This window comes from Adiantum capillus-veneris, chromosome 15, assembly GCF_014529385.1.
Source record: "Adiantum capillus-veneris isolate H3 chromosome 15, ASM1452938v2, whole genome shotgun sequence".
NCBI classification, from domain to species: Eukaryota; Viridiplantae; Streptophyta; class Polypodiopsida; order Polypodiales; family Pteridaceae; genus Adiantum; species Adiantum capillus-veneris.
In genome coordinates this window covers 129,116,031-129,124,373 of record NC_140945.1, presented here as the reverse complement: position 1 = coordinate 129,124,373, position 8,343 = coordinate 129,116,031, and positions in this window count along the sequence as shown.

Genomic DNA, 8,343 nt, shown 5'->3' with positions numbered 1-8,343 from the left:
ACCCGCCATGAGCTTGCCCTTAATATTCTCAAAAAACATGTCTCCCTTCTCACCCGACTTAACACTCACTAAACTGCGACACTCACACACTTGGATGTGATCCTCAAGTCCTCTCACCACCTTACTCTTATGATGATGAAAATTCTCCTTGATTTGAGCACGCCATGCAGGATTCGCCAAAAAAGTATTCTTCCTTAAGTGAGTAACATCAGCACTATGCAAATTTCTCACCTTAAAATGAGTACCCCCACTTATTAGTACCTCTGTACCCTTTTTTTCAATTCCACTCCTCCAACTTTCCACTTTTGAGACTTCAAATCCGATAGTTTTATTTTCGACTTCCAATCCGCAATCCAAATTCCGAATCCCAAATACCTTCACAAGTTTTGAATTGCTAGAACAATTTGCCAGTTCTGCCTCTGAACATTCCACTACAACTCCCAGAACACCAACTGTCAACAATTTACTGCCAATATCCTCAGCCTTATTGACCATCCACTTGGGAACCTCAGGCACTTTTCCATAAAATTTCTTCAATTTGAATCCATTCACAGGCTTCACAATCTTTGTTCCAACGACATCTTTCAACAAAAATGTTCGTTGACCCTGTTCTGATTCAATCTGATAAGGTCCCAAATATCTCATCTTCAACTTACCTGGATGTGGTCCCAATTTAGAATTGTATAACATCACCCAATCCCCTTTCTGAAAATTTTTTAATTTCACCTGCCTAGACATCCATGCTTGTCTCTTCTTCTGCCCAATTTCCACCAAATAGGCACTCTGAATTCTATCCTCTTCCAATTTAAGCAGTTCCTTCTATCTATAAGGAATTGATTCCTCCGGACTTAACTTATGCTGAACTGACAACCTCAAACTTGGAATTACATATTCCATCGGCACCACAGCTTCTATCCCAAAGACCAATTTGAAAGGTGTCATTCCAGTCCCACCTTAAAAGTTGTCCAAAAATCCCATAGTGCTAAATCCAACTTGTCATCCCAATCCGATTTGTTTTCTGACACAATCTTCTCACGAACACTTTATTAGAGCTTTATGCCTGCCCATTTGCTTCAGGATGATATGGGGTAGATTTCTTATGCAAAATCATATGTCTAGATGTCAACTCATGAATCATAGAATTCAAAAAATGTGTTCACTGATCCGACACCAACTCAATAGGACATCCAAATCTTGCCATAATGTTTTTATATAGAAACCTTGCTACACTTGTTGATTTATTATCTCTCAAAGCCACTGCTTCCACCCATTTGGTAGCATAATCTGTTGCAACAAGAATGTATCTGGAACCTGTCTGTGGTTTTATTGGGCCTACAAAATCCATTCACCACTTTTGAAATGGTTCTAATGGCAATACTGGATGATCCTGCATCCTGTCCCCTTGTGTGGGCTGTCCCATCTTCTGACATTGAACACAGTCCTTGGCAAAACTATGTGAATCCTTCAATAACAAAGGCCACCAAAGTCCAGCTTGTAAAATTTTCTGACCTGTAATTTCCCCTGAGAAATGTCCTCCAGCTGATCCCCAATGTGCCTCCTGCAACACTACTTTCTGCTCTTCATCCGGAACACATCGTCATATAGTCTGATCTGCTCCTCTTCTATATAATGCTCCAGCTATAATTAGAAATGGTCTGCTCCTCAATGCAAACTTCTTCCTCTGATATGGAGACATTATCGAAGGTAAAACTCCATCTGTCAGAAATTGAACCATCTGATCATACCAATTGTCAAAAAACTATCCTTCCACTCGGAACAAATCCGCATCAGGTAATTTATCCGATACTCCTGGTAATTCCTCCTTATGTTCCAATCTGCTGAGGTAATCCGCCACTGCATGCTGAGTTCCTGGAGTATGAACAACTACGTAATCAAATTCTTGCAACATGAGCATCCACCTTGCTAATCTGCCTTCTAGTTTTGGCTTCTTTACCAAAACCAATAAAGCCTGATGATCCACATGAAAAACCACTTTGTTCCCTAACAGATAATGTCGGAATTTTTCCAAAGCAAAAATCATTTCCAAAGCTTCCCTTTCCGTAACTGTGTAATTCTTCTCCGATGCTCTCAACATTCTACTAGCATAATAAACCGGTCTGAACCATCCCTTAATCTTCTCCTGCATTAAAACAGCTCCTGCTGCCATGTGGGAAGCATCAATATACACATGAAATGGAAATTCCCAATTTGGTGGTTGAAGTATAGGTGAAACTACCAACATCGTTTTGATAATCTAAAAAGCCTTTTCTTGAGCTTCTCCCCAAACAAATTCCACTTCCTTCTTAGTTAAATGACTAAGTGGTCCACTCACATCCGCCAAATACCGTAAATACTTACCATGCCATTTGATATGTCCAACAAACCGCATCACTGCCTTCAAATTTTCTGGAGCTACAGCTTTCTGAATGGCACCAATTTTGTCCCCATCAATTGACATTCCTTCTTGAGAGATGATATATCCCAACAATTTTCCCTTTTGTACTGCTATTGCACACTTCTGGGGATTAAGTGACATCCAAAACATACTACATCTTTCAAAACACTTCCTCAAATATTCCAGATGCCTGACTTTTTCCCCAAAAACTAAAAAATCATCCATAAAAATCCTCATGAATTCTGTCAAATGTGGCTCAAAAGTTTTAAAAGCTACCTTCGAAAACGATGGTGGTCCATTCTTCAATCCAAAGCTCATCACTGTATATGCAAAAGCTCCCCATTCTGTGATAAAGGCAGTTTTCTCAATATCCTCCTCAGCCATTGGTATTTGATTGTACCCTGAAAATCCGTCAAGAAAAGTGTACATCTCATGTCCAGCTACATCATCCAGAACTAAATCAATAAAAGGCAATGGAAATGGATCTGTAACTATTGTTGCATTCAATTTTTTGTAATCCACACAAACCCTTAACTTCCCCGGCTTCTTGGGTACCACTACAACTGCTTGGCATAATTTGGATTCATCCTGTATCTTTGTTGAATCACTCGAACAACATCCATTTTCAAATTAATATGATGCTTGTACACTTGAGGATCCATGCCTTTCAAATCAGAATAATCCCATGCAAAGACATCAATATACTCCAACAGTAATTCCTTCATGTCCTCCTTGAAACCTTCTTCCAAATGAACACTAACTCTTACCATTTTTGGATGATCCTCCGTTCCCAAATTCAGATCGTGTAAATCATTCTCCTTTACTCGAGAAACTTTCTTTATCATCTTATCATACAGAGCTTCCGCTCTCTGAATTGCCTCCTTTGGCTCCAATTCTGAATCCTTGATCACAGTTTCCTCTCGGATTTTCTTCTCTTCTAAATTTTCCTGTTCCACACCATCTGTATTCCCCTGCAATTGATCAATTCCCAAACTGTTTTCTTTTTCTACATATTTGTCAATGTGGCAGCAAAGAAATTGAGGAAGTTGGGAGTGCAGAAAGTTGTGGAATCAAAAATCCCTCATTGTGAAATTTGTGTTAAGGATGGGCATTGGACAAAGGAACGTTGGTTTAATCCAAATTTCAGAGGTGTTGTACCAGAAAGGATTCAACAGAAGATACAACAACAAGGACCTCAAACTCATGGGGTGTTTCCAGAGACAGGACGAAGGCAGAGGATGTTCAATAATCAAGGGTGGCAAAGGCAACAACCGTATTCAGGGTGGAGGCCACAGTTTAATCAAGGGGGACCACCATTTAGAGGAAATTTAAATTCGGGAGGAGGACCGAGATTTGGAGGATGGCAGAATTCAAGACCCCCATGGGGGGGAAATTGGGATCAGCAGTAGCGGTGGAAGAATTGGTAGCCACAACCACAAGGATGGAATCAGCCGGTTTGGAATTATCAAAGGGGGAATCAGCAACAGTCAAGAGGGCCAGTGCCACAGCTGCCTGCACCACCAACACAGTCAACTGAAGCAAACAAAGAGCCTGAAAGCAGTTTGGTAGTAGTAGAATCGTTTCAGGATCAAGGGGTGAATGAAGTCGCTATGGATTGTCAGCCGGAATGTGATTGTTCTAAATGTTTGCAAGAGGAAGTAGATGTATTAATGACAACAAGGTCCAAAGCAAGGTTGAAACCTCCATTGGATTGGGAGGAGCAAAAGGAGATTCGGGATCAAGTAGCTGAAGATTTGATGGAAAAGGATCAACAGCAGAGTAAGTTTAAATCGAAGGAGAAAGGAGTAAATAAGGAGGAGAAGGAAAGAGAAAGGATGGATGCCTTGTTTGAAGAGTTAACTAATTCCTCTATACATTGTACCTTGGATCAATTATTGTCATTAGTTCCAATTCTCAGAGATAGACTATATACAGTGATGAGGAGGACAAAGACGGTTCTGAGTATGAAGGAGGAGTAGCAGACATTTCAGAGTTGTCAGATTAGCCCAGAGGATGTGGATTTTTCAGTACCACCACTGTCGTTGGGATTTAATAACCGCAAATTTTTTTATTTTCTATTGGATGGTGGATCAGGGGTCAACATACTTTCGAAATCGGAATTTCTAAGGATGCAAGATGTCAGGTTGGAACCAGCTCCATTTCAAGTACGTATGGCTGATCATAGCAAAGTTCAACCAGTGGGGATGTTAAGGAGGCAAGGAATTATTATTCATGGATTGCAGTTTATGGTAAACTTTGTAGTCATCAGGATGAAGGATTCAAAAAATACTTATTCTATGTTGTTGGGGAGGCCATGGTTTCCCACGGCTAAGCTGAAACAGGATTGGGGAAAGAATGAAATGACGGTTAAGAAAGGAAGGAGAGAAGCTACACTACCAATGGGGCCGAAGAAGGAATTGTCAGAAGAGACGAAGCCAATGTTGGCACAAGCAATTAACATGTCTGAAGGATTGGAGGATGATGAAGAATCATATTTCCTAGCAGCAAATCCAACAATTGTTCCAATATTTGAGGTAGATGTGGAGCGGAATTTTTCCACTTTATCCTCTTTCTCTTTAGACTTTTTCTTTGACTTCTTCTTGCTTTTCTTCTCCTTATCCTCATCTACTTCTGAATCTGAATCCTCGATGGAATCCTCTTCACTATCAGAATCCGTTTCCGTATCTGAATCAGTATCAGTTTCCAAATCTGAATCGCTGTCCGAATCCGAATTATCTGACCTCTTCTTTTTCTTCGACCTACTTTTCTTCTTTTCTTTAGATGACCTCTTGGCTGATTTCCCATGAGAGACCCCAAACCTTTTCTCTGCTCTTTGAGTTGTTTCCACTAATGCTTGTAATCCACCTACAACCTCAACTCCAGCAACAGCATTCTTCAATTCCTTCCTTAATCCATTCAAAAAATATCCAGCAAGCATTTCATTAGTTGGCCTTTCTTGAGCAGACAACCTTCTCACATATTGGTTAAAATTTTGTGCATAATCCTCAACAAACATTTTCCTTTGTTTCACTTCCCTAAGCTTGGTCAACACATCATGTGGAGTCTTTTCCTTTCTGAACCTGTTCAAAAATGCTGCTTTCAAACCATCATAATCAGCAAAATGACCTGCTGGAAAATTATTGAACCATTGCATAGCCTTCCCATCCAAAGTAGCCTCAAACTGGTGCATCTTAGCTTGGGAATCGTACACTCCGGCAAATCCTCTAGCCTGCCATCTTGTCTCGTATTGAGATATGTGGCAATAGGGGTCTTCTTTCGACTTTCCCAAAAAGGTCCAAAATTTGACGCGCATATCCTACCTAGCCGCCACCATATTTGTAGGTCCACCTGTTTGTACAGGATTTCCTGCCCTGGCACTTCCCAACGGATCAAAAATCAATCTCCTTCTCGCCACTAATGCATGTTGAATAACTACAACCGCAAACAGCCGCGAAAATATATCCTCCTCTTCATTCGATAATTCCTCTTCCCATCTATCACTTAGATAATCCTCTGCACCATCCAAATCCTCCACAGTATCATCTGAATCTTCCCCTGTAGAAACTCGGTGCATCCCAATATAATCCAAAATTCCCTGCAGTTCCGAACACTGACCATCTCGCCCATACAACTGCCGAAACCGCCTAGCAACTGACCTTGTCCAATACGGGAATATATCCTCCTGCGCTTCCTCCAGAGTGCAACCAACTACCCATGCCAACTCACACTATTCTGAACATCCTCCCTCCATGCCACAGCACTCGCTCCTACAAGAGAAACTTGAATCCATCCATGCTACATCGCACTTACATCGTGATCGCCAATTGTTTAAGGCATGGACATTCAGAATAGACAAAGCACAGAAATCAGAATGGAATTGGAACTGGAACAGGACACAAAAATTGACAACAGACTAAATCTGCCATAACTTCCGCCTTCACATTCCCCAGAAGATACTGATCGACAGTTACATATTTTGATAAGACTAATGGGCAACTCCCTTTCCCAAGAACACCCCTTGGAATCCCAAAAGTACAAAAGTTCACATTCCAACTTCCACTAAGGTAACATCCCAAAATTCCTAGGCTTAACACAAGCAGCTAAGCACGCTCGGCCCAGACCATGGACCCATGGCATGCATGTCTTGGCTTGAGCTATCGGGATTAGGCATTGGGAAACCCTCCATGACCTCGTAGTCAGAGGAAGAGTCACTAGCCGCTATGTTCGGCTCTTGCTTTGTACTACCTTGGGTCCCCTCGAGGGTCCGGAACCTAAGGTAGGTAGATATTGAGAACTTGCATAAGTCAAAATTCTCTCTAGTTGCTCCCTCTCTAGCACACGACTAGAGCACAGATGCATGTGCCTTTGACACCCTACAAACATCCGCGAATAACCTCGAAGGTTAATCACTTACTTTTTTAGGCGTCCGTTTTCACTCATTTTTTCTTATGTTTTTTAATATTTTTAAATGATCGATTCTTTTATTAAAGTGTGTGATAGCTCGAAACAATCGTATCACTCAGAGGGTTGCGGTGTGCTTTACAGCACAACATTCGGTCACGTGAAGCTCCTTTGGTCCTCAAAAAAGTCGATTTTTAGCTACGTGTGAAGCTAAAATACGTAATTTTAAAGGGCGACTGAGACCTGAGCCTGAGTGTGAGCTTGGGCTTGCGTTTGAGCTTGGGTCTAGGAGATATTCCTGATCACGATCCTACCTTTGATTTTTTTTTAAAAAAAATTATAATATTTTAATTTTGTTTTTTGGGATAAGGTCGCCGCAGCCTGTGCGCGAGCACACACACACTCTACCTACCTACTTACAAGTAATACACCTACTGTTACACACTAACACACTTCATTAGCTCTCACAGATCTACTTCCTACTAACTGTACTTTAGATTACACAGAACTAACAACCTTAATACTAATACCTTAGCACAGAGAAAACACAGTAACCTTTCAAAACATCATTAACAAACAAATACACACTAGCAACACAAAATCCTTCTTCTCAACACACACACCTTCCTTCCCTACCTTTCCTACAATTGAAATTCCACCACAAAAGAAGCACAGAGTGCCATTCAAGCTTAGTATATGGCATTCCCCGGCAACGGCGCCAAAAATGTGCGCGTCTGTGGCACGTGTCAATGCAAGGAACTTGCCAATACACTGTGTGCAAGCCATAAATGGCTCCAAGCACACAACAAGCCTAAACTAGTAATCTCAAAGATGGTGATGGTGCGTCACTCACTGCTCTACGCTTGCTGTCGTGGAGGATTACTCGCCGCGAAGAAGAGGGAGACGCTACTACGCCGCACTCAACCGCCTCGCCGCCATCGTGCCACCGCAATGCTCTATCGCACTCTCACTCTCTCTCTCTCTCTCTCTCTCTCTCTCTCTCTCTCTCTCTCTCTCTCTCTCACGCATACACACACACACATAAGGAGATGAAGAAGAAGAAGATGGAGATGGAGCAAGAGCACTCTTCAGTTGCACAAATCAGAGAATAAGGTTTTTTAGGTCTAGATTCACACTTGGACGCCCACACTTAGCCAATCTTACCCAAACATTATGTGTTCTAGTTTTAGAGTACGCCTCTCATCGATGATCACTCTTAACCATTTCTATTGGACCGACAAGCCCAGTACCTGACTCTACCAAATAAATAATACGGCGTCTGTCGTAGGTGATAGGGTGTCCGGCACATGATAGGGTGTCCATGAACCGTGAGGGTTAACATGTATTGTAAAAAAACTAATTATTTTGATAAATCGAGAATATCGTAACTCCTAATTTCCAAGTGGATATTGTAATCAATGAGCCAAGGCTATAGGCTTTTAGATTGTATCAACTGATCCTTAGCTACAGCTCCCAGATTATTAGTTTTTGACCAAAGAAACCTTGGCTAAGGTATAAAAGCCAATATTTGTAAGTTATTTTCATTA